A 5,008-nucleotide genomic window follows, 5' to 3' on the forward strand; every position below is an offset into this window, starting at 1 on the left:
TCCATACATGATGGAGAAGAACCCAGCAGAACCCAACAGAACCACAGCGGCCCAGCGGCGGCCTGCTGGGATCCATACATGATGGAGAAGAACCCAACAGAACCCAACAGAACCACAGCGGCCCAGCAGCGGCCTGCTGGGGTCCATCCATGATGGAGAAGAACCCAACAGAACCACAGCGACCCAGCGGCGGCCTGCTGGGATCCATCCATGATGGAGAAGGGAAGCTTCATTGTCTGCCATTAGTTATTATTAGACTGGAAATTACCTCACAAGCATCTTTTTCACTGGTTGCCGTGGCAACAGCATTGGCACAGAGGCTGTGAAGCAGGAAGCTGCTGCTCGTGTTCCAGGAACCAGCAGAATCGGATCCACTTCTACTAAACAGCTTTGAGTTTTCAGCTGCAGATTCATTTTTTAAGTTTATTCGTAGATTTTTATTCTTTCTTTTTTGTTTTATATCAGTTTAGAGATTTTGTTTTTGTACTTTTGCACTTTTCAGTTAAAAGTGTGTTTTTTTCCTTTTTTTTTAACCCAGATTTCTTAAATAATCTGATTTGTTTTTTTTTATAAAATTAAAATGATTGCTTTTTTTTAATCTAATTTCAAATTCATCTTATTTTCTTTGAGTTAAAGATTTTAATTGCCTTCATACATATTTAAGTTACTGATTATTTCTTTTGAATTAAGTTAGGTTTTCTTTTACATTTCTGTTTTTATTTGGGTGCAGATTTCTTTTTTTATATTTAAGTTAAATATTTAGACTTTTTTATTTGTGTTTTTTTAAATCAGACTCACAGGAAGGTTTCTGACTCTTTATGTTCCAGGTTGTGTTGTGGTTTGTGAGCTGCAGCGTTTATGCAGCAGAAGTTTGATCCGGTCTAAGAAGTTTGTGGCCACCTGGTTTAGCTGCTGATCAGCTGTAGCCTGGAGATCCTGGAAGGTGATAAAGCAAAGGGCAGATATGCAATAGTGTAATGATCCCTGGAGAAGTGCAGCCCATAAACAAGGACATGTCAGACCGCTCTATATAGTTTATCCAAATATTCATTCGTAGTATTCACTCATCTAATTTATGCTATTTGGTCTGGGCTAGGACAGGATGATGAAATAACTAAACGCTGCACACAGACTAGAGATAATGATGGATGCTGAGTGAACTATTCCTGATTCCTGTGTCTGTCCACATGGATGACACCTATTCTCTCACTGAGCGAGTCACTACTACCTTTAATAAATCGTCTCTTTGAACAGCTGATTGGCAGCAGTTAGTGCAGCTGCTATTAAAACGAACTGAATCAGGAGCAGTTTGATGGTTTCACTGGAAACACAGGCAGCCTGCATGGAGAGAAAACACACATCAGGTTAACATGGGGTTACTGTTAGTTATTAAACATTTATTTAAATAAAATATGTTAGAGGGCTGCTCAGCGGTGCAGTGGATAGCGCTGCTGCCTTGCAGCAAGAAGGTTTAGGGAACAATTCCCGGCCCTGGGTCCTTCTGCATGGAGTTTGCATGTTCTCCCTGAGCATGCGTGGGTTCTCCCCGGGTACTCCGGCTTCCTCCCACAGTTCAAAAACAGGACTGTTAGGTTAATTGACTTCTCTAAATCCTCCTTAGGTGTGAGTGGGTGTGTGAAATAGCTGCTGTCGTCTTCCAAAGTTGTACCGACATCTTTAAGGATGAAGAGACACGTTCATCGTCACTGACAGCATCTATAAAGTGCAGCAGTGATCAAATGTAAACAGTGTGGGAGAAAAAAACATGGTGCAAAAATAACCCATTGATCTGGAAGTTCAGAGAATTATTATCTATGGTGCAAATATGCAGTATTGTTGGTTTGGTGTCATCAGAGTAATGCAGAGTCTGGGACAGTTCATCAGTGTGATGGCGGTGGGGAAGAAGCTGCTGCAGAACCTGCTGGTCCTGCATTGAACGCTGTGAAGCCTCTTCCCATGGTGGGGGGGGTGAGGGGTCATTGATGATGTCACGGGCTCGGGACACGCAGCGCTGGGATGAAATGACTTTAATGTTGGTATTAATTCAGGAGGACGTTTGTAAGTAGGAAATGAAAGTGTTGTTTGAGGAGCTAGCTTCATATTACAGATTCTTTGCTAATCCTAAAGACAAATCAATTAAAGTAAACTTTTGAATGTTATTTAATATGTGAGCAATATTAATGTCAGCATGACCCACCCTGGCTCACTGGTTAACCAATGGGTTCAGTAAAAGCAGTGAGTACTAGCCAATAAGAAGCAGGGTAGCCATGGTGATTCCTTCGCTGTTCAAGGAAAAAAAAATAAAATTTAGCTCAAAGATTCTGCTTGATAGTGTGGATGAAGGGGGATTTAGAAAGGGGGAAAAGCAATGCTGATAGAAAAATAAATGGGTATACGCCGTATACCTGCATATACCCTGGACTACACCACTGCTCTGCTGCCTTTCTTCCACATGTTGCTGCATTTTATCCTCTGGTATTTTAACAGGATGGTTCACCAGCTCAGTCTTTCACTACATCCCATCTCCCTCCTTGGTTTGAACTTTACAACCTTCTTTGAGCTGCTGCAGACTAGAAAATGCACCAAAGAGGGAAGGAGTGGACAATGTGCCTGTTTCTCTTCCTGGTCACACCTGCTCTCACTCCTTATTTCATTACCATGACCGTCTGATGCTCTTAGTCAAGTTTAGTCCTGTTTTGCCCCACGGTGGTCTTCTTTGATTTAGATAAATTTCTAGCCAATGTTTACCAGCCTCTCAGTCAGACTGTAGTGAACCTCCATCTGTGAGCCCTATCCTGTTAACTAAACCAGTGGGATTCAGCTTATATGTTTATTTTGCTTGCCCAGTTACTGAAAGCACTGCTACAGAAGAGCAACAGAATTTTTAAAATTTCATATGAGTTTAATATGAAAAATGACTGACTTCATTCTCAGAATTCAGACTTGTTATCAATGTTAAACTCAAATAACTGGGACTGGGGTTCAAGGAGCTCCCATGTCAGAGGATGAAGAGAGCACATCCAGTTAGTCACAGTCAGAGAAACAGGACTACACTGGAAAACAGGCCAAGCTCCAACATCTATAAACAAAGGTGTTGATGGCAGCAGCACAGCTGATATTTCTCTCCAGGATGGAGTCACAGCCAAACAGGAACAGACCAGATGAAGCTACTATGAGAAAAAGCAGAGAGAGCAGAACGTTAGAGATTGAACTAACAGATTCTGCAGAGTGGGAGAATAGAGATAGAATGAAGCAGAATGATGAAAAAGGGGTCCCTATGTCCTCCAGCAGTCTAAGCCTATAGCAGCAGAACTATAGAGATAGCTCAGGATAACCTGAGCCACTCTAACTAGAAGCTTTATCAAAATAAAGATATATATAAACATATATCTAATGCTCTAAACTTCCAGATCAATGCGTTTTTTGCACCTTGTTTTTTCTCCCACACTGTTTAAATTTGATCACTGCTGCACTTTATGGAATGGAAATGTCACGAGAGCTGTACAAAACGAAATAAAAGTTGTCTAATTCTAGAGGGCTCCAGGGATTTGATTTGAGGTCTAATCCAGACAAATGGGTCAGCCAACCACCTCTAGTTCTGGACCGGTTCTGGTAGAACTCCAGATTATTAAAGAAGGTTGCTTGTTTTATCATGACCTGATTTTATGTGACAATTAGTTTGCATTGTTCATTGCCCTTGCCTTGAAGTAGCCTCTAGCAACCAGTTTAACGTTAGCATGGTTAGCATGTGATCATATAAGCATTAGCTTGAACTTTAGAATTGCATTCCCACCAGAACTTCTCTCCAGAAGCGCTGCTGTGTGTTCACAAGTGTGATGGAGGCCTGGGAGGACCCCCCCCTCCACCATGGTCGCCTCTCTGCCTGCAGCTCTGCTCCTACACCCCCAGCATGACAAACAGCTCCACATTGCTCCTCTCCTCTGTCTCCTACTCCTTTCGATCACACTCTCTAACCTTTTTCCTGTGGGTCTAACTTCCCTCCTTTCATTCTGCTATCAGTTAACAGTTAGAGGCTGAAGTCCCAGATGGCTTCCTGCCAGAACCGGACCTGAATCAATGAATGAGTGAAAGTACGGTTGTGGGTTCTGTGTGAAAGGCTTTTGTCTGCTTTAAATGTGCTGCCTGCCGTTGCTGTCGTACACGTGCTGAGGCGCCTTTTTGGCCAGTGAGCCTAAACTGTAAAAACAACAAATGGGCCCGGTCCAGTTTGTAGGCTTCAGGCCATCCTAGTGTCTGCTCACCAAATGAGCAAACCTGTCATTAAGTGGAAGCAAAACATAGAAATAAGGACACTATGGTGAGGTGGGCTGAAGAGGGAATAAAATGTGTGAAATATTCCTCATTCTTTCAGGTAGAACTGAAGTAGGAGGAGGTTTCATGGGATTTTTTTTCTTTGCAGTGACATGCAGATATATTCTAGGCATAACGAGCCTCTAGTTCTAAGTAATTCTGCTATTTGTAGACAACAAAGAGAGGGACTGATGTCGTTCCTGATCTGATCCAGCCGATGACAATAAAACTCAGGTGCATCTGTTTTGAATTACAGGGTCTGATCAGGAGATGATGCTTCTCTTTAGATCTTAATGTCCACAAATCATGACAGATTATTTTAGATGTTAAAAAAGGAATTTTAGGAGACCAGCCAAAGACCAGCCAAGGACGCATCAAGGAAAGTGGAGTTTTGAATGGCTGCTACTGTAATGTTTACTGGTCAGGCTAAATACTCTGAAAGCCAAAACCATCTACAGTGGTCACTGAGGGATCTAGATGACATAGACATGCTGCAGTGAGGAAGTCCTTAGGGATGGAAGCCTAACCAGCTGGGAATTTAAGGAACGTTGTGGCTGTTTGAAGTACGATGCTCCCAGAAAAGTGTTGGCATCTAGGAAAGGTACTGTAGCTCTTTGGGGGGGGGGGGGGTCCACTGGTTTATCCCACCAGGGAAGGTTTTGAGGGCACAGCCTATATTTTAGCACCTATATTTTAA

At 42.5% G+C, this 5,008-nt stretch overlaps 1 protein-coding gene across 1 annotated transcript in view; it reads left to right on the top strand.

Moving 5' to 3' along the window:
• The window catches only part of LOC107096487 (brain-specific angiogenesis inhibitor 1-like), a 218,576-nt gene that overhangs the window by 150,007 nt on the left and 63,561 nt on the right, over positions 1-5,008 (top strand). The window lies entirely within an intron of this gene.

The sequence above is a fragment of the Cyprinodon variegatus genome, unplaced genomic scaffold (assembly GCF_000732505.1).
Source record: "Cyprinodon variegatus isolate N-32 unplaced genomic scaffold, C_variegatus-1.0 Scaffold627, whole genome shotgun sequence".
Classification (NCBI taxonomy): domain Eukaryota; kingdom Metazoa; phylum Chordata; class Actinopteri; order Cyprinodontiformes; family Cyprinodontidae; genus Cyprinodon; species Cyprinodon variegatus.